At 40.4% G+C, this 22,288-nt stretch overlaps 1 protein-coding gene and 1 pseudogene across 2 annotated transcripts in view; one reads left to right on the top strand and one right to left on the bottom strand.

Annotated features, from left to right (window-relative positions):
* TBC1D15 (TBC1 domain family member 15) overlaps window positions 1-22,288 on the top strand; it is an 80,345-nt gene that overhangs the window by 7,612 nt on the left and 50,445 nt on the right. The window contains exon 2 of one of the 2 annotated variants that reach the window (XM_030819981.1): window positions 7,420-7,492. The exons of the other annotated variant lie outside the window; for it this stretch is intronic. The gene's annotated coding sequence lies outside the window, so the exon portion shown is untranslated. The remainder of the gene's footprint in view (window positions 1-7,419; window positions 7,493-22,288) is intronic. 2 annotated transcript variants of the gene reach the window in all.
* Window positions 1,872-22,040, bottom strand: LOC115836923 (annotated as a pseudogene).

The raw sequence follows: 22,288 nt of genomic DNA, 5'->3' as shown, positions 1-22,288 counted from the left end.
GTATGGCTTTCTTTATTCAGGATAATTATTTTGAAATTCATTCATGTTGTTGTATGTATCATTAGTTTTATTTATTTATTTATTTCCAAATAATATCCATTGGGCCAGGCACGGTGGCTCACGCCTGTAATCCCAGCACTTTGAGAGGCTGAGGCAGGTGGATCACGAGGTAAGGAGTTCGAGACCAGCCTGACCAACATAGTGAAACCTTGTCTCTACTAAAAATACAAAAATTAGCTGGGTGTGGTGATATGTGTCTGTAATTCCAGCTACTCGGGAGGCTGAGGCAGGAGAATTGCTTGAACATGGGAGGCAGAGGTTGCAGTGAGCCGAGATTGTGCCACTGCATTCCAGCCTGGGTGACAGAGCAAGACTGTCTCGAGAAAAAAAACCCACAAATAATATTCATTGTATGGGTGTACCACATTTTGTTTATCTAGTCATGTGTTTGATAGACATTTGGGTTATTTCCACTTTGACTGTTACAAATAAAGCTGCTCCTAGGCCGGGTGCCATGGCTCACACCTGTAATCCCAGCACATTGGGAGGCCAAGGTGGGTGGATCACCTGAGGCCAGGAGTTCAAGACCAGCCTGACCAACATGGAGAAACCCTGTCTCTACTAAAAATACAAAAGTAGCTGGGCATGGTGGTGCATGCCTGTAATCCCAGCTACTCGGGAGGCTGAGGCAGGAGAATCGCTTGAATCCGGGAGGCGGAGGTTGTGGTGAGCCGAGATCTTGCCACTGCACGCCAGCCTGGGCAACAAGAGCTCGTCTCGAAAAAAAATAATAAAACAAACAAATAAAATAAAATAAAGCTGCTCTGAGCATTGGCATATGTCTTTTATGAAAATATGCTTTCATTTTTCTTGATTGGATACCTGGGAATGGAGTGGCTGGATCATATATATTAGTTGTGTGTGTAGCATTTTAACACACTGCCAAATTGTTTTCCAAAGTAGGTGTAGTGTTTTATATTTCCACTGGCAGTGTGTGAAAGTTCCAGTTGCTTCATATTTTTGCCCATATTTAATATCAGTCATTTTAATTATAGCCATTCTAATAGATGTGTAATAGTGTTTCATTATGGTTTCAGTTTACATTTCTGTAACGACTAATGGTGTTGAGTATTTTTCCATGTGCTTATTTGCTGTCCTTGTATCTTCTTTGATGAAGTATCTGTTTAAATCTTCTGCTTATTTTTTTTCAAACTGTTTTTTTTGTTGTTGTTGTTACTGAGTTTTTAGTGTTCTTTTTATGTCCTGGATTTTATATTCTGGATACAAATCCTTTTAATACAAGTTCAGTTGGGTCCTTTTAAAAAAATTATTTCTTTTTATTCATCTTATATAAAAGGGGGGCCAAATCTAAGAAAATAATGTTATGTCAAAGTTTGCTTTTTAAAGCACAAACTTTCAGAGTTTGTTTTAAGGTTAATACATAGAGTGCTAGCTTTTTAGTCACCTGAGAATCAGGAAATTCACATAGACATAATTCCCTGTGGTGACAAAGAACTATGGCTTCCTATGGGTTTGTCAAGCTCCTAGGCTTCATTCAGCCTGAAATTGTACTTTTCTTGTTATGTATAAATTAAATAAAATCTATACAATGGTCTGTTCTTGTGTTGTCTCACATCATGTCTATAAAAACAGCATTTAAAGTTTGCAGGAAATAGAATTTTGGCCTGTTACAAAGCAAACACTTTGTTTCTTTAACTCAGAATTCTGGAAATGCAATCAAGTTCTAGTATTGTGACTGCCAAAATATTTTGTCATCAGATACTAATTTTTTTCAAGTGTCTGATTCCATACAAGAAAGTAATAAAAGTATCAGAAGTTACCGGTGATTATAAAAAAAAAAAAAAAAAACTTCAGTGTCCATAGGGTTGTTCCTCATGGTTTGTTAGGATACTCCTGCCTGATCCAAGTGCATCAGGTCTGAGGCTGTTTTTCGTTCAACGCTTCTATCTGCCAGAAGAATCTTTTTAGGTAAGGAGGCCATCATAGGAGGCAATGGAGCTTCTAGCTGTCTTCCAAGGAATGAAAGCAGGCGCCTCCAGCTGAGCCACTTCCCATGAACATAATTCCTGTAATCAGTCAGAACACTCCATGGGCCTCTTCAAGGGAGGATTCCAAACTCATTCCAAAAGCAACTCCCGTTACTCCAAAGAGCGAAAGAGAGAAGGTTCTTATGGTCAGCTATAGATTCAACTTCATTATCACGTTACAGTGGCTGTCCAGATTGATGAAAATAATACTTTGTGAATCATCAGTCAGTTCCCTAAGCTCCTAAGCTGCATTGGAGACATCGTCAGCTAGTTGGTAGTAGTTTTCCATCAGCAACTCCATCTCCTCTGCATGGTCAGTCCCAGTACTGCTCTTTTCAAAGACTCGTGGGTCACTCCATTTTGATAGAGCTCTTCTAGCAACTCTTCCTCATCCAAGATCTCCAAAATTGACTCTGAAAATTTTAGTATCTGTTTCTAACTCTAATAGACTTTTGCCATTCTGTAGTAAAATGTGGAGTTTGCTTCTGTCTACAGAAGAATGTTTGGGGTCCACCAAAGCTTCCAACGTCTCGAGGATCAGTGGCTGGAAAATGCTAAGTTTCCCCTGAAGGGTGTTGATCCAGTATTGCAGGAGTGCTTCTATAGCTCTAAACTCAAAGAATTAAAGGGTTTGTAACAAGTTGACCCTCTCCAGACAATTGTGAAGAGAGTTCCCGGAACAGCCATTGCTGTGAGTTTAAATTATGATAATCTAATATCAGAAGACACTCTGGAGTTATCTCAGCTTCCAAATACTCCATTCTCATGATAATCCTATTATTTCTGGCTGTGATACTCATTACATAGTGAAGTCTCAAATCTCTGGCTTGAAGACCTAACTCTTGGTATAACTCAGTTTTCTTCCTTTCAAAAGAAGTAACATTTCTCTGTAAAATTTTGTCATGGTAAATACTGGGGCTACACTGGCTAGAGTGGTTTGAAAGACATCAGAAGTTCTAAGCCAGTGCATTTCACCTGCCATGCAGAGCCGGCGGGGTTCGCACAGTGGGCGACCCAGCTCCTTCTGAGCAGGTTGGCTGCACAGCCACAGGCAGCCGCAGAGTTTTTGTTCTGTTGCCCAGGCTGAAGTGCAGTGATATGATCATAGCTCACTACAACCTTGAATTCCTGGGCTCAAGTAATCCTTCCGCGTCAGCCTCCCAGGTAGCTAGGACTACAGGCATGTGCCACCATGCCTGGCTAATTTTTTTGTTTTGTAGACATGGGGTCTAGCTGTGTTGCCGAGGCTGGTCTTGAACTCCTGCCCTCAAGGCGATCCTCCTGCCTGGGCCTCTTTGTTAGTCAGTTTTCACACTGCTATAAAGAAATACCTGAGGCCGGGCTCAGTGGCTCATGCCTGTAATCCTAGCACTTTGGGAGACCGAGATGGGCAGATCATGAGGTCAGGAGATTGAGACCATCCTCGCCAACATGGTGAAACCCTGTCTCTACCAAAAATACAAAAATTAGCCAGGTGTGGTGCGCACCTGTAGTCCCAGCTACTTGGGAGGCTAAGGCAGGAGAATTGCTTGAACCCGGGAGGCAGAGCTTGCGGTGAGCCAAGATTTTGCCACTGCACTCAGCCTGGTGACAGAGCAACACTCTGTTTCAAAAAAAAAAAAAAAAGCCCTGAGACTCGGTCATTTATAGAGAAAAGAGGTTTAATTGGCTCCTGGTTCTACAGGCTGTACAGGAAGCATGATGCTGGCATCTGCTCAGCTTCTGGGAGGCCTCAGGAAACTTACAGTCATGGTGGAAGGCAAAGAACAAGCCAACACGTCACATAGAGCAGGAGGAAGGGGGAGGGGGAGGTGCTACACACTTTTAAACAACCAGATCTCATTGGAACTCACTATAGTGATGATAGCGTCAAGAGTGGATGGTGTGAAGCCATGAGAAACCACCTCCACTATTACCTCCCCCCAGGCCCCACCTCCAACGTTGGGTATTATAATTCAACATGAGATTTGGGTGGGGACACAGATCCAAACCATATCATTCCTCTTCTGGCCCCTCCCAAATCTCCATGTCCTTATCACATTTCAGAATAGAATCATACTTTCCCAGTAGTCCCTCAAAGTCTTAACTCATTTCCAGCATTAACTCAGAAGTCCAAAGTCTCATCTGAGACAAGGCTAGTCCTTTCCACCTATGAGGCTGTAAAATGAAAAACAAGTTAGTTACTCCCAAGATTCAGTGGGGTTATAGGCATTGGGTAAATACTCCCATTCCAAAAGGGAAAAATCGGCCAAAAGAAAGGGGCTACAGGCACATGCAAGCCTGAAACTCAGCAGGGCAGTCATTAAATCTTAAAGCTCCAAAATAATCTCTTTTGACTTCATGTCCCACACCCAGGGCACACTGATGCAAGGGGTGGGCACCCAAGGCCTTGGACAGCTCTGCCCTGTGGCGTTGCAGGGCTCAGCCCCTGTGGCTGCTCTCAAGGGCTGGCATCATGTGCCTGTGGCTTTTCTAGGCTAAGAGTGCAAGCTCTTGGTGGATTTATCATTCTGGGGTCTGAAGGACAGTGGCCCTCTTCTCACAGCTCCACTAGGCAATGCCCTTGTGGAGGCACCAATCCTACATTTCTCCTCCTCACTGCCCTAGTAGAGGTTCTTCATGAGGACTCTGCCCCTGCAGCAGGGTTCTGCTTGGACTACCAGGCTTTTCCATACATCCTCTGAATTCTAGGCAGAGACTCTCAAGCTTCAACTGTTGCATTCTGTGCACCTGCAGGCTTAACATCATGTGGAAACTGCTAGGGCTTATAGCTTGCACCTTGTGAAGCAGCAGCCTGAGCTTTACCTGGGCCCTTTTGAGTCACGGCTGGAGCTGGAGTGTCTGGGATGCAGGGAGCAGTGTCCTGAGGTTGTGCAGGGCAGCAGGGCCCTGGGCCTGGCCAAGGAAACCATTTTTCCCTCCTATGCCTTGGTCCTGTGATGGGAATGGCTGCTGCAAAGGTCTCTGAAATGCCTTCAAGGCCTTTTCCCCATTGTCTTGGCTATCAGCACTTGCCTTTCTGGTAGTTATGCAAATTTCTGCTGTGGGCTTGAATTCCTCTCCTGAAAATGGGCTTTTCTTTATTGCCACATGGCCAGGCTGCAAATTTTCTAAACTTCTATGTCTGCTTACCTTTTAAATATAAGTTCCAGTTTCAGGTCATTTCTTTGCATACGCATATGAGCATAGGTTGTTAGCAACAGCCAGGCCACATCTTGAAGACTTTGCTGCTTAGAAATTTCTTCCACTGGATACCCTAAATCATCCATCTCAAGTTCCAAGTTCCACAGATCCCTAGAGCAGGGGCACAGTGCAGCCAGGCTGTTTGCTAAGACATAGCAAAAGTGACTTTTACTCCAGTTCCCAGTAGTTCCTCATTTCCATCTGAGACCTCCTCAGCCTGGCCTTCGCTGTCCGTATCACTGCCAGTATTTTGGTCACAACCGTTCAAGCAGTCTCTAGGAAATTCCAAACTTTCCCTCATCATCCTATCTTCTGAGCCCTCCACACTCTTCTGACCTCTGTTAGCCAGATCCAAAGCTGCACCCACATTTTAAGGTGTCTTTATGGCAATGCCCATTCCTGGTACCAATTTTCTGTATTAGTCAATTCTCACTCCCTGCTATAAAGAAATACCTGAGACTAGGCAATTTATAGAGAAAAGAGATTTAATTGGCTCACAGTTCTTCAAATTGTAAAGGAAGTGTGGTGCTGGCATCTGCTCAGGTTCTAGGGAGGCCTCAGGAAACTTACAATCATGGTGGAAGGCAAAGAGCGAGCCAACACTTCACATAGAGCAGGAGGAATAGAGAGAGGGGAGGTGCCACATAACTTTTAAACAAAGTCAGATCTCAGGAGAACTCATTATTGACAGGACAGCACCAAGGGGGATGGTGCTAAACCGTGAGAAACTGCCCCCATAATTCCATTACCTCCCACCAGGCCCTGCCTCCAACATAGGGGATTACAATTTAACATGAAATTTGGGCTAGGGACACAGATCCAAACCATACCACCCTCCCAGAGTGCTGGGATTACGGGCGTGAGCCACTGCACCTGGCCGAGTCTTGAACACATGGGATACACTTAAAATAATACTTTAATATCCTTCACTACTGATTATTTGTGTTGTTTTGTGGTCAATTGTAATTGATTATTTTTTTTGTTATAGGTCATATTTTCCTGGCTGTTAGCATGCCTTAGTGGTAAATTTTTTACTGGATGTCAGATATGTTGAATTCTCTTTTTGGATGCTAGATATTTTTGTGTTCTGTGAAATACTATTGAGCTTTGTGTTAGAAGGCACTTAAGTTGCTTGGAGTCAGTTGGGTACTTTTGGGTCTTGCTTTTAAACTTTGCTAAATGGTATCAGCACAGCATTTAGTATAGAACTAATTTTGCCTCACTGATGAGGCAAGGGAGTGCTTTGTGAATTATGAGATTTCCCACTCTGACTGCTGCAAACAGTTATGTGAGCCTGCAGATAGTTTCTTCTAATAGTTTCCCTCTCTCCTTGAGGAGTTTACTGACAAACACGCACTGTTCCATACTCTGCTGAATACTCGAGGAAGACTGCAGATTTCTTGAGTTCCCTATGTGTTCTTCTCTTTGGTACTTTCTCCTGTGAACTCTAGCTGTATTGGCATCCCCTATTTCCCACATCCCTCTCCTCACTGGACACCTTCTGAGTTTTCTCTCCCTTTCCCATAGCTGGGAACTCACAACAGTAAGCTAGACAATTGTATTGCTCACTTCATTTGGTTCCTTTCTCTCAGTAGTCACTATCCTTCATTGTTTGATGGGGAGTATCGTGAAAACCATTGTTTCATAGGTTGGTCAGTATTTTTAGTTTAGTTTATTATTATTATTTTTCTGGTGGGAGGTTAAATCCAGCCTGTCATTCCATCTTGGCCAGAAGTGGAAGTTTTTATATAGGGTTTCTTTTTCCTTTCTGTTTTTGGTGGAATTAATACCTATCTCTTCTGTACATCTTTTTTCCCCTTCAATCGTAGGCTGAATGTTTGTGTTCCAAATTTGTTCCCTTTGTTGTTATGAACTCTTAAGATGGTTTTTTTCTCCCAAGATTTTACCATTTCCTTCTTGTTGGTCTGCATTAATTCTCTTTTCTGTTCTGTACCTTCTGACAGGCAACATTATCAGCAAGATATTCAAGAATTTTAACAGATGGTATGTATTTAGAGAATGTGCCAGTAGATGTTTGGGTAGCTGAAGGTCATCATCATATACATAGAGTGGTTTTATACCAGTTTGTAATTTGTATTAAAGTGTCTTTTTTCTTCCTTCTCATTGATAGTCTGTATAATCTTCCAAAACAATAGCATTCCTCTCCCTCCCACCTTTTCTTTTGCAGATTCACTTGGTGACAGGTGGTGCTACTTCCTCAAATCTCTGCTTGATCTGTTCTTCCCTTTCTTTTTCTCAAGGTATATTTTTTCATTATTGAATTTGTGTCATGTTTTCCATCAGACAAAATTCCTTCAGTACCCTTGAGATTTGATTTAGATCCTATTTAAGACTTTACATTTTGTGTATTAGTTCGTTTTCACACTGCTATAAAGAAATACCTGAGACTAGGTATTTTATAAAGGAAAGAGGTTTAATTGACTCACAGTTTTGCATGGCTAGGGAGGCCTCAGGAAACTTCATGGCAGAAGGCGAAGGGGAAGCAAGGCATGTCTTACCTGGCGGCAGGAGAGAGTCCTCGGGGGAAACTGCCACTTTTAAACCATAAGACCATGTGAGAACTTCCTCACTATCATGAGAACAGCATGGGGGAAACAGTCCTTACGATCCAGTCACCTCCCACTGGGTTCCTCCCTCGACATGTGGGGATTACAATTTGAGATGAGATTTGGGTGGGGGTACAGTCAAACCATAGCATTTTGTGTTTATCACCAGTAATTTTTAGCGTTTTTGTTGTAAAAATTCATATAGTGAAAATCACATTTAACATATAGCTGAAAGAGTCATAAGGCAAACTTTCTTGTAATCACAGCTTAGGTTAAAAAATAGACCTTTGCCAGGAGATTGAGACCATCCTGGCTAACACGGTGAAACCCTGTCTCTACTAAAAATACAAAAAAATTAGCCAGGCGTGTTGGTGGGTGCCTGTAGTCCCAGCTACTCGGGAGGCTGAGGCAGGAGAATGGCGTGAACCCGGGAGGCGGAGCTTGCAGTGGGCCAAGATCGCACCACTGCACTCCAGCCTGGGTGACAGAGCGAGACTCCATCTCAAAAAAAAAAAAAAAAAAGACGTTTGCCAATAACTCCAGATGACCTTCCACGTACCACCCCTTGTCTACAAAGAAACCATTATCCTAACTTATCATAATCACTTTCTTGCATTTCTTCATTAGTAGTAGTATTAAAACATAGCTATTGTGTCTTTTTAAAAAAATGGTCTTCCATATCTTCTACTTAGTATTACTGGGTACTTAAGAGTTTTGTTTTTCTTAATCAGTTGCACCTTTTGTCTTGTTATTGTATGTGATTTTTTTTTGGGGGGGGGGGATCTTGTTATTCAAATTTCAATTTAAATTCATTTAATCAAATACATTATTTCTTGATTTTAAAAGATTGGACAATACAGAAATTATGGTTCACCCTGCCCCCACACTGCCAGACCACCCAAGTCTTGATTTTGACACTATGTATCCTTTGAGCAGTTTTCATATTCATTGTTCTCTGCCAGATGAACTGGAAGATGAAATGAAAACATCATTTATATCCCCATTAGAGATGTATTTTAGATAAGTTTTTGCCATATAATTTGTTCCCTTGTAAAATATCTCAAATTAGTAAGTTGTTAGGCTTGGGGATCTTATATAGACTTTTAGTAATATCTCAGATATGGTCTGGGAAACTGATTAGGCTATTCTGTTTTTACATATTGATGCCTCTGTATCCCTAAGGTAAGAGTCATGAGAATGTATTTCCTTCTTTTGCTATTTGAGATGCATGGTGCTGATTCTTTGTAGAATTTGGCTTCTTATGGGAGGAGTCTTCAACATGTTGCATATCTCTGGTAGTGTAGACTTTTGTTTCAGTCTTTTTCTTCTTTTAGCCTTCAATTTGCCAGATTCCTGATTGTAATTTCCATTGACCTTTACCTTCTTGGGATATATATATTTTTCTTTTTTTTCCTGACATTTTTTTTTCTACTGTTCCTGTGAGCTCTTCATTTTCTCTCAAATCTTAGGTAGTAGAAAGAAAGGGACTGCTGATGCTTTTTCTTTGCTTCCTGTATTACAGAGGACCTATTCATGTTCACAGCACTGGTAGTTGGTGAATACTACAGATTGGGATGCAAACAGCATGTAGGATATTGGAACAGTTTTGTCAGTGTCCATATATGCTGAGCCTTAAGTTGATAGCCTTTTTTCATTATGTACTCTTTGGGCAAATAAAACTTGTAGAGTAGACCTTCGAGTCTCAGCCCCAGAGTAGTGGAAGAACCTTGAGCAAATCACTTGATTTTCTTGCAGTTTTTTCAGTTACAAGGTGGGAATGATAATATCTATCTAACTGAATTTTGAGGGTCAGATGTGATAATGTAGAAATGTTTTTGTAAAGGCGTAATAAAAATATTACATAGCAGATAAAAGCATTTGAAGCTTTCTTTTAAAATTTTTTTAATTTAATTTTTTAAATTTATTTTTTTTTTCTTAAGAGATGGGGGTGGAGGGGCGTCTTGCTTTACTGCCCAGGATGGCCCTGAACTCCTGGCCTCAAGTGATCTTCCTGCCTTATCCTCTCAGTGTCCTGGGATTACAGGTGTGAGACACTGCAGCTGCCCAGAACCTTTTAGTTTTTGCATTAGAGATCATGAATAAAACCAGTGAAGACATTGAAAGCTTATTCTACTAACAAATGTTATCTGAGATGAAATTATTCACATCATAATTGTTCCCTGTAGCAAAATAATTTTTTTGTGACAAATATGCGTGGAGATAGCTTTTTCAAATGTCAGTTATTATAATCGATAAACATAAGAAGCAGAATGTTCTATGGCAGGATGATACTACTCAGGAATCAATTCATGATAGAGTAATTAAGAAATATCTTCATTATATATTATTGAAGTTTTAATTGGACTTTTAAAAATCTAGATTTTGCTTTTATTTTTAATTGGCAGATAATAATTGTACATATTTATGGGGTACAGTGTGATAATCTGATATATGTATATAATGTGTAATCAAATCTTAGTATATCTATCACTTAGAACATTTATTCTTTGTGTTAGAAGCATTCACGATCTGCTCTATTTGAGAATATACAATAAATTGTTAATTATATCATGTGATGGTGCTGTAGAACATTAGAATTTATTCTTCCTGTCTAGCTGTACTTTAGTATTCATTAACCAACCTTTGTCTATTCACCTTTCCACAACCCTTCTCTGCCTGTAGTAACTGCTGTTCTACTTTCTACTTCGATGAAGCCAACTGTTTTAGCTTCCACATAAGAGTTAGAACATGTGGTATTTATCTTTCTGTGGCTGGTGTATTTTACTTAACATATATCCTCAATGCTCATCCATGTTACTGCAAATGACAGGATTTTCTTCATTTTTATGGCTTAATAGTATACCATTGTGCATATATGCCACATTTTCTTTCTTTCTTTTTTTTTTTGAGATGGAGTTTCGCTCTTCTTGCCCAGGCTGGAGTGCAATGGCGTGACCTCAGCCCACCGCAGCCTCCACCACCCGGGTTCAAGCGATTCTCCTGCCTTAGCCTCCTGAGTAGCTGGAATTACTGGCATGTGCCACCATGCCTGGCTAATTTTGTATTTTTAGTAGAGATGGGGGTTTCTCCATGTTGGTCAGGCTGGTCTCGAACTCCCAGCCTCAAGTATCTGCCCACCTCGGTCTCCCAAAGTGGTGGGATTACAGGGGTGAGCCACCATGCCTGGCCACCACATTTTCTTTATCCAGTCATCTGTTGATGGACTCTTAGATTGACTCCGTATCTTGGCTATTGTGAATAGTGCTGCAGTAAACTTGGGAGTGCTTCTTTGACATACTGATTTTCTTTTTTTTTTTTGAAATATAGTCAAAAGTGGGATTACTGGATCATATGGTAATTTTTTTTTCTTTTTTTTTTTTGAGATAGAGTCTCGTTGCTCAAGCTGGAGTACAGTGATGCAATCTTGCCTCATTGCAACCTCCCAATTTCTGGGTTCAGGCAGTCCTCCTACCTCAGCCTCCTGAATAGCTGGGACTACAAGCACGTGCCACCATGCCCGGCTAATTATTTTTATATTTTTGTAGAGATAGGGTTTCACCATGTTGCCCAGGCTGGTCTTGAACTCCTGAGCTCAAGCTGTCTGCCCGCCTTGGTCTCCCAAAGTGTTGGGATTACAGACATGAGCCATCATGCCTGGCCACTGTCATACTGAACTTTCATACTGTTTTCTGTAGTGCTTGTACCAATTTACATTCCCACCAGCAGTGTATAAGAGTTATCTTTTCTCCATATCCTCACTAGCATTTTTTTTTTTTTTTTTTGTAGTTTTGATGACAAAAAATTAGTCATCAGTTAATTAGCCTTTCTGGGATGAGGTGGTATGTCATTGAGGTTTTGATTTGTATTTTCTTGCTAATTAGTGATGTTGAACATTTTTTTCAAATACCTGTTAGCCATTTGTATGTTTTTTTTGTCATTGTCATTTTTAAATGTAGATATAGTTTATTTGGGCCAAGATTGAGGATTGCAATCTAGTAGCATAGATTCAAGTTGCTCTGAATGTAAACTTTCTGTATGTCTTCTTTTGAGAGATACCTATTTAGCTTATTTGTCCATTTTGAAATTGGAGTATTTTTTTTTTCTGTTGAGGTTTTTGACTTTCTTGTAACTTCTGGATATTAAACCCTTGTTGGATATATAGTTTGCAGGTATTTTCTCCCATTCTACAGCTTGTATCTTCATTTTGTTGATTGTTTCCTATGCTGTGCAGAAGTTATTTTGATGTAATCCTGTTTGTCTGTTTTTGCTCTTGTTGCCAGTGCTTTTGCATTCTTCTCTGTAAAATCTTTGTCCTGACCAGTGCCCTGTATAATTTCCTCTAGTAGTTTTTGAAGCATTTTCTTGTAGTAGTTTCAGAGTTTTGGATCTTACATTTAAGCCTTCAATCGTTTTTTTTTTTGGGGGGGATGGAGTCTCGCTATGTAGCCCAGGCTGGAGTGTAGTGGCACGATCTCAACTCACTGCACCTTTGCTTCCCAGGTTCAAGGGATTCTTCTGCCTCAGCCTCCCGAGTAGTTGGGATTACAGGCACCCACCACCATGCCCAGCTGATTTTTTTTGTATTTTTATTTTATTTTATTTTATTATTATTATACTTTTAAGTTTTAGGGTACATGTGCACAATGTGCAGGTTTGTTACATATGTATACATGTGCAATGTTGTGCTGCACCCATTAACTCATCATTGAGCATTAGGTATATCTCCTAATGCTATCCCTCCCCAAACCCCCCACCCCACAACAGTCCCCAGAGTGTGATGTTCCCCTTCCTGTATCCATGTGTTCTCATTGTTCAATTCCCACCTATGAGTGAGAACATGCGGTGTTTGGTTTTTTGTCCTTGCGATAGTTTACTGAGAATGATGATTTCCAGTTTCATCCATGTCCCTACAAAGGACATGAACTCATCATTTTTTATGGCTGCATAGTATTCCATGGTGTATATCTGCCACATTTTCTTAATCCAGTCTATCGTTGTTGGACATTTGGGTTGGTTCCAAGTCTTTGCTATTGTGAATAGTGCCACAATAAACATACGTGTGCATGTGTCTTTATAGCAGCATGATTTACAGTCCTTTGGGTATATACCCAGTAATGGGATGGCTGGGTCAAATGGTATTTCTAGTTCTAGATCCCTGAGGAATCGCCACACTGACTTCCACAATGGTTGAACTAGTTTACAGTCCCACCAACAGTGTAAAAGTGTTCCTATTTCTCCACATCCTCTCCAGCACCTGTTGTTTCCTGACTTTTTAATGATGGCCATTCTAACTGGTGTGAGATGGTATCTCATTGGGTTTTGATTTGCATTTCTCTGATGGCCAGTGATGATGAGCATTTCTTCATGTGTTTTTTGACTGCATAAATGTCTTCTTTTGAGAAGTGTCTGTTCATGTCCTTCGCCCACTTTTTGATGGGGTTGTTTTTTTCTTGTAAATTTGTTTGAGTTCATTGTAGATTCTGGATATTAGCCCTTTGTCAGATGAGTAGGTTGCAAAAATTTTCCCATTCTGTTGGTTGCCTGTTCACTCTGATGGTAGTTTCTTTTGCTGTGCAGAAGCTCTTTAGTTTAATTAGATCCCATTTGTCAATTTTGGCTTTTGTTGCCATTGCTTTTGGTGTTTTAGACATGAAGTCCTTGCCCACACCTATGTCCTGAATGGTATTGCCTAGATTTTCTTGCAGGATTTTAATGGTTTTAGGTCTAACATGTAAGTCTTTAATCCATCTTGAATTAATTTTTGTATAAGGTGTAAGGAAGGGATCCAGTTTCAGCTTTCTACATATGGCTAGCCAGTTTTCCCAGCACCATTTATTAAATAGGGAATCCTTTCCCCATTTCTTGTTTTTGTCAGGTTTGTCAAAGATCAAATAGTTGTAGAAATGTGGCATCATTTCTGAGGGCTCTGTTCTGTTCCATTGATCTATGTCTCTGTTGTGGTACCAGTACCATGCTGTTTTGGTTACTGTAGCTTTGTAGTATAGTTTGAAGTCAGGTAGTGTGATGCCTCCAGATTTGTTTTTTTGGCTTAGGATTGACTTGGCGATGCGGGCTCTTTTTTGGTTCCATATGAACTTTAAAGTAGTTTTTTCCAATTCCGTGAAGAAAGTCATAGGTAGCTTGATGGGGATGGCATTGAATCTATAAATTACCTTGGGCAGTATAGCCATTTTCATGATATTGATTCTTACTGCCCATGAGCATGGAATGTTCTTCCATTTGTTTGTATCCTCTTTTATTTCATTGAGCAGTGGTTTGTAGTTCTCCTTGAAGAGGTCCTTCACATCCCTTGTAAGTTGGATTCCTAGGTATTTTATTCTCTTTGAAGCAATTGTGAATGGGAGTTCACTCATGATTTGGCTCTCTGTTTGTCTGTGATTGGTGTGCAAGAATGCTTGTGATTTTTGTACATTGATTTTGTATCCTGAGACTTTGCTGAAGTTGCTAATCAGCTTAAGGAGATTTTGGGCTGAGACAGTGGGGTTTTCTAGATATACAATCATGCCATCTGCAAACAGGGATAATTTGACTTCCTCTTTTTCCTAATCGAATACCCTTTATTTCCTTCTCCTGCCTGATTGCTGTGGCCAGAACTTCCAGCACTATGTTGAATAGGAGTGGTGAGAGAGGGCATCCTGTCTTGTGCCAGTTTTCAAAGGGAATGCTTCCAGTTTTTGCCCATTCAGTATGATATTGGCTGTGGGTTTGTCATAGATAGCACTTATTATTTTGAGATACGTCCCATCAACACCTAAGTTATTGAGAGTTTTTAGCATGAAGGGTTGTTGAATTTTGTCAAAGGCCTTTTCTGCATCTATTGAGATAATCGTGGTTTTTGTCTTTGGTTCTGTTTATATGCTGGATTACATTTATTGATTTGCATATGTTGAACCAGCCTTGCATCCCAGGGATGAAGCCCACTTGATCATGGTGGATAAGCTTTTTGATGTGCTGCTGGATTTGGTTTGCCAGTATTTTATTGAGGATTTTTGCATCAATGTTCATCAAGGATATTGGTCTGAAATTCTCTTTTTTGGTTGTGTCTCTGCCAGGCTTTGTTATCAGGACGATGCTGGCTTCATAAAATGTGTTAGGGAGGATTCCCTGTTTTTCTATCGATTGGAATAGTTTGAGAAGGAATGGTAGCAGTTCCTCCTTGTACCTCTGGTAGAATTCAGCTGTGAATCCATCAGGTCCTGGACTCTTTTGGTTGGTAAGCTATTGATTATTGCCGCAATTTCAGAGCCTGTTATTGGTCTGTTTAGAGATTCAACCTCTTCCTGGTTTAGTCTTGGGAGGGTGTATTTGTCAAGGAATTTATCCATTTCTTCTAGATTTTCTAGTTATTTGCATAGAGGTGTTTGTAGTATTCTCTGATGGTAGATTGTATTTCTGTGGGATTAGTGGTGATATCCCCTTTTTCATTTTTTATTGCATCTATTTGATTCTTCTCTCTTTTCTTCTTTATTAGTCTTGCTAGTGGTCTGTCAATTTTGTTGATCTTTTCAAAGAATCAGCTCCTGGATTCATTAATTTTTTGAAGGGTTTTTTTGTGTCTCTATTTCCTTCAGTTCTGCTCTGATTTTAGTTATTTCTAGCCTTCTGCTAGCTTTTGAATGTGTTTGCTCTTGCTTTTCTAGTTCTTTTAATTGTGATGTTAGGGTGTCAATTTCGGATCTTTCCTGCTTTCTCTTGTGGGCGTTTAGTGCTATAAATTTCCCTCTACACACTGCTTTGAATGTGTCCCAGAGATTCTGGTATGTTGTGTCTTTGTTCTCGTTGGTTTCAAAGAACATCTTTATTTCTGCCTTCATTTCATTATGTACCCAATAGTCATTCAGGAGCAGGTTGTTCAGTTTCCATGTAGTTGAGTGGTTTTGAGTGAGTTTCTTAATCCTGAGTTCTAGTTTGATTGCACTGTGGTCTGAGAGACAGTTTGTTATAATTTCTGTTCTTTTACATTTGCTGAGGAGAGCTTTACTTCCAACTATGTGGTCAATTTTGGAATAGGTGTGGTGTGATGCTGAAAAAAATGTATATTCTGTTGATTTGGGGTGGAGAGTTCTGTAGATGTCTATTAGGTCCACTTTGTTTAGAGCTGAGTTCAATTCCTGGATATCCTTGTTAACTTTCTGTCTCGTTGATCTGTCTAATGTTGACAGTGGGGTGTTAAAATCTCCCATTATTATTGTGTGGGAGTTTAAGTCCCTTTGTAGGTCACTAAGGACTTGCTTTATGAATCTGGGTGCTCCTGTGTTGGGTGCATATATATTTAGGATAGTTAGCTCTTCTTGTTGAATTGATCCCTTTACCATTATGTAATGGCCTTCTTTGTCTCTTTTGATCTTTGTTGGTTTAAAGTCTATTTTATCAGAGACTAGGATTGCAACCCCTGCCTTTTTTTTGTTTTCCATTTGCTTGATAGATCTTCCTCCATCCCTTTATTTTGAGTCTATGTGTGTCTCTGCACATGAGATGGGTTTCCTGAATACAGCACACTGATGGGTCCTGACTCCTTATCCAGTTTGCCAGTCTGTGTCTTTTAATTGGAGCATTTAGCCCATTTACATTTAAAGTTAATATTGTTATGTGTGAATCTGATCCTGTCATTATGATGTTAGGTGGTTATTTTGCTCATTAGTTGATGCAGTTTCTTCGTAGCCTCGATGGTCTTTACAATTTGGCCTGTTTTTGCAGGGGCTGGTACCGGTTGTTCCTTTCCATGTTTAGTGCTTCCTTCAGGAGTTCTTTTAGGGCAGGCCTGGTGGTGACAAAATCACTCAGCGTTTGCTTGTCTGTAAAGTATTTTCTTTCTCCTTCACTTATGAAGCTTAGTTTGGCTGGATATGAAATTCTGGATTGAAAATTCTTTAAGAATGTTGAATATCGGCCCCCACTCTCTTCTGGCTTGTAGAGTTTCTGCTGAGAGATCAGCTGTTAGTCTGATGGGCTTCCCTTTGTGGGTAACCCGACCTTTCTCTCTGGCTGCCCTTAACATTTTTTCCTTCATTTCAACTTTGGTGAATCTGACAATTATGTGTCTTGGAGTTGCTCTTCTCAAGGAGTATCTTTGTGGCGTTCTCTGTATTTCCTGAATCTGAATGTTGGCCTGCCTTGCTAGATTGGGGAAGTTCTCCTGGATAATATCTTGCAGAGTGTTTTCCAACTTGGTTCCATTCTCCCCGTCATTTTCAGGTACACCAATCAGACGTAGGTTTGGTCTTTTCACATAGTCCCAAATTTCTTGGAGGCTTTGTTTGTTTCTTTTTATTCTTTTTTCTCTAAACTTCCCTTCTTGCTTCATTTCATTCATTTCATCTTCCATCACTGATACCCTTTCTTCCAGTTGATCCCATCCGCTACCGAGGCTTCTGCAATCTTCGCGTAGTTCTCGAAACTTGGCTTTCAGCTCCATCAGCTCCTTTAAGCCCTTCTCTCCATTGGTTATTCTAGTTATCCATTCTTCTAATTTTTTTTCAAAGTTTTTAACTTCTTTGCTATTGTTTTGAATTTCCTCCCGTAGCTTGGAGTAGTCTGATCGTCTGAAGCCTTCTTCTCTCAACTCGTCAAAGTCATTCTCTGTCCAGCTTTGTTCCGTTGCTGGTGAGGAACTGCGTTCCTTTGGAGGAGGAGAGGTGCTCTGCTTTTTAGAGTTTCCAGTTTTTCTACTCTGTTTTTTCCCCATCTTTGTGGTTTTATCTACTTTTGGTCTTTGATGATGGTGATGTACAGATGGGTTTTTGATGTGGATGTCCTTTCTGTTTGTTAGTTTTCCTTCTACCAGACAGGACCCTCAGCTGCAGGTCTGTTGGAGTTTACTAGAGGTCCACTCCAGACCCTGTTTGGCTGGGTGTCAGCAGCGGTGGCTGCAGAACAGTGGATTTTCGTGAGACCACAAATTCAGCTGTCTGATAGTTCCTCTGGAAGTTTTGTCTCAGAGGAGTACCTGGCTGAGTGAGGTGTCAGTCTGTCCCTACTGGGGGGTGCCTCCCAGTTAGGCTGCTCGGGGGTCAGGGACCCACTTTAGGAGGCAGTCTGTCCGTTCTCAGATCTCCAGCTGCGTGCTGGGAGAACCACTACTCTCTTCAAAGCTGTCAGTCAGACAGGGACATTTAAGTCTGCAGAGGTTCCTGCTGAATTTTTGTCTGTGTCCTGCCCCCAGAGGTGGAGCCTACAGAGGCAGGCAGGCCTCCTTGAGCTGTGGTTTGCTCCACCCAGTTGGAGTTTCCTGGCCGCTTTGTTTACCTAAGCAAGCCTGGGCAATGGCGGGCGCCCCTCCCCCAGCCTCGCTGCCACCTTGCAGTTGGATCTCAGACTGCTGTGCTAGCAATCAGCGAGACTCCGTGGGCATAGCACCCTCCGAGCCAGGTGCGGGACACAATCTCCTGGTGTGCCGTTTTCCAGGCCCGTTGGAAAAGCGCAGTATTAGGGTGGGACTGACCCGATTTTCCAGGTGCCGTCTGTTACCCCTTTCTTTGACTAGGTAAGGGAACTCCCTGACCCCTTGCGCTTCCCGAGTGAGACAATGCCTTGCCCTGCTTCGGCTCGCGCACAGTGTGCTTCACCAACTGTCCTGCATCCGCTGTTTGGCACTCCCTAGTGAGATGAAACTGGTACCTCAAACAGAAATGCAGAAATCACCTGTCTTCTGTGTCGCTCAGGCTGACCGGATCTGCTCCTGTTCGGCCATCTTGGCTCCACCCCCTGACTCCAAATCGAGAACCGCCCTTAAGTCTTATAAAGTATAAGACTTTGTAAGATTTAGTAGCTATTACAAATTAATAAATTTATTTTATTTGCCATTTCTGGCAGAACTATTACTTTGTATCAGTTAACATCACACCCTTCAAAATTAGAAAGCTAAACATGACTGCTTTCTGAAGACAGTATAAATGTGGTTTGGAATTAGGAGTTTTGGGATGTATAATTTGTTCCTCAAAAAGGGCTGAAGAGTTGAGGAACACAGAATATGGAATGAGTGCAGCTTTGACTTTTTTTTTTTTGTTTTCACTTGAAACAGAGTCTTGCTCTGTCTCCCAGGCTGGAGGGCAGTAGTGCGATCTCAGCTCACTGCAAGCTCCCCCTCCTGGGTTCACACCATTCTCCGGCCTCAGCCTCCCGAGTAGCTGGGACTACAGGCACCCACCACCAGGCCTGTCTAATTTTTTCTATTTTTTAGTAGAGACGAGTTTTCACCATGTTAGTCAGGACGGTCTCGATCTCCTCACCTCGTAATCCACCCACCTTGGCCTCCCAAAGTGCTGGGATTACAGGCGTGAGCCACCGCGCCCGGCCAGCTTTGAGTTTTTTGTAAGGTGTCTGTCACTTTAATTCTTATTGTGTTCCCAGCTAAACTACTTAGGAAACTCTCAACTTTTTCTTAAGTGAAAAAAAATAGGCAACACTTAACCAACAAATGTAAGAGGAAGAGTTGCTTAATGTGCCTAAATAAGGTAAAGTGTTTTGTTTGATTGTATAGGGTTCACCTCATTAAGGTTCTAGAATCTCTTTAGTGTCAATGGTATCATAGAACCTTAGATTGCATTGTTAATGATAGCAAGCTTTTCTTGCCAAATTAGTGTCTCTTTTTCCACTATGAGAATTAGGAAGTTCCCGACTATTCTACTAGCTGAGTCTTATGTGAAAATATGCTAAAGTGTTATTTCTGAGTATGTCTCTGATCCATTTGTCACAAAAACTTGAGAATATTTTTTCTCAATATCTTTTTTAAAATAAATTTTATTACATTTGAGGTTTACAACATATTATGGGATACATACAGATAGTAAAATGGTTACTATAGTGAATTAGATTAACATATTTGTCATCTCACATAGTTACTTTTTTGTGACAACAGCAGCTAAAATCTACTTATTTAACTGGAGGATAGCATTATGCTACATGAAATAAGCAGATACGGAAGGAAAAATAATCGTAGGATTTCACTTATATGTGGAATATGTATAATAAAAACTCAGGGCTGGGTGCTGTGGCTCATGCCTGTAATCCCAGCACTTTGGGAGGCCAAGGTGGGCAGATCACCTGAGGTCAGGAGTTTGAGACCAGCCTGGCCAACATGGTGAAACCCCATCTCTACTAAAAACACAAAAATTAGTCGGGCATGATGGTGCGTGCTTGTAATCCCAGCTACTCGGGAGGCTGAGGCAGGAGAATCACTTGAACCGGGGAGGCGAAGGTTCCAGTGAGCTGAGATCATGCCACTGCACTCCAGCCTGGGCGACAGAGCAAAACTCTGTCTCAAAAAAAAAACAACTCAAGTACAGAGAATTAAACAGTGGTTACCACTAGTCAGGGTTGCTAGGAAATGGAGAGATGTAGGTCAAAGGATAGAAAATAGATACATATGATGAACAAGTCTAGAGATTTAATGTACAACATACAGACTAAAGTTAATAAAATTATATTGCAAAAGGTGGAGATTTTAAGGGATTTCTTTTCCATAACCTTTTCATTTTTTTTTTTTTTTTTTGTTCCTAGGTATGATCATCTGGTTCACTCTCCTGTTTTATAAATTGATAAACTGAAGTCTAGCAAATTTAGTTTATACTTCTGGACTTTCCTTTTTTCATGTCACTCTTTAAAATTATTTTTAAATATATGACTATATTTTCACTTTGAAATATTCAAATAAATCAGAGGCATTAACATAGAAAGTTAACAGTTCCTGTTTCAGCCTTTTCTCATCATACTCTCCCGAAGTAGTCTTTGTTAATAGCTTAAAGTATCCTCCCAGAATTTGTTCTGTATATTTCACACAGATAGAAACTTTATAAAAGTGTAAATGTCAGCATACTATATATACATGATGATTTTTCTGTGTGCATTGTCTGTTTCCCCATCCATTTAATCAGCCTCATCCTTTAACTCCTGAATAGTATCCCCCAAGGAATGGATATCCCAGGATATATTTGATAATTTTCCTATTTGTGGATGTTTAGATGCATACCCTCCCTTTCCTCCTCCCCTTCTCCTTCTCCTCCCTCTAAAATTATAAATAATACTGCTGTGAATATTCTTATGCATATTTTGTGCATATATCTATAGGCTTTAAAATTTTTCATCTCTGTACAAACAGTATAGAATTGTCTCCCACCCTTTCTCAGCTCATCCTATCCCCATGTAAGCTGTTTACATGCTGGTCTGATGCTTAGCAACTATTTCAGTAAAGGCCATCTTACTTAGGTTTTTGAAATCAAAACTTCCCTGGTGATCTTAATTACTTAAAAGACTCTTTCCTGACATAAGTCTATATCACAGTTGATTAACATAACAAACCCAAGAGAGAGGCAGTAAAAGTAATGTGGAACCTTTATATTGTAGTGGCTAAGAGCACAGTTTTCTGTTGTCAGACTCCCTGGGTTTCAGTTTCATCACCACCGGTTATTATTTGCCTCATTTGGGCAGTTATTTCACCACTTTCAGTTTTCTTATTCACACAAATGGGCTTCTCATCCCAATGATGCAGTCGAATGTGGTTATATAATCTGTGGTTTAGGGTGGTTGTAAGGATTAAGTTACAACATAAGGAGTTCCTAGTGTATAAGTTTTCCGTAAATGTTAGCTAAAAACAGGAAGATACATACCTCTTTACATTTATGAATGAAGGAGTGATAGACTCTGATAGTGCTTGTCTTGCATTGCTGGCCCATGATATTCTGAAGACTAATATTAATAAAAGGTCTACAGAAATAGAATAATATACTCTATTGACCAGACTTATATATGTCAAAAGTTCTTAGGTCTAGAAGTGACTGTTTTTTACTTATTTTCATAATTAAAAAAATTTTAAATGGTTTGAAATTGGTCTCAAGAATGGAATCTCAATTTATAACATTATGTCTATGAAAAATGAGGCTTAACCTTAAATGTTTAAACTTACTTAGGAGTTAACTTAAGTCTCCCCTATATTCCCATAGGAATTTATTCAAGGATCATGTCTTTATCATCTTCATGTACTTTTAGTCTTTTATGTGCTTTTTACATACAGAAGCACTCAGTTAATATTGTGAAATTGAATTAGTTTAGTCATTTCTAGGAGTCTCCATCACTACTATGTTTATTTTTGTTCTCATCACTACTCTTTAAAATTCCTGTATTATTTCCCGAATTTCTATGCCATGGTGTTTCAAAAACACGCCAAAATGATCTTACAGTAAAAATGTGCTATTATGGGAATAGTTAGAAAGGATTGATTCCTCATTGTGTTTCATTTGTTCTTCTTCTTAGATATTTTCAAGTGCATTCTCAGTTCGAGCTCAGTATTTTCCTTAATGCCCATGAAAAAAAATACTAATTTTTTTGATTTTTTAGAGAGATGAGTTCTTGCAGTATTGTCCAGGCTGGAGTGCAGTGGCTATTCACAGGTGCAATCATAGCACCCTACAACCTTGAACTCTTGGGCTCAAGCCCAGCCTCCCAAGTAGTTGGGGCTACTGGCATGTGCCACTG

Source organism: Nomascus leucogenys, chromosome 10 (genome assembly GCF_006542625.1).
Source record: "Nomascus leucogenys isolate Asia chromosome 10, Asia_NLE_v1, whole genome shotgun sequence".
Taxonomy (NCBI): Eukaryota; Metazoa; Chordata; class Mammalia; order Primates; family Hylobatidae; genus Nomascus; species Nomascus leucogenys.
The sequence above is the reverse complement of the archived record's forward strand: the minus strand, read 5'-3'. Positions and strand labels throughout refer to the sequence as shown.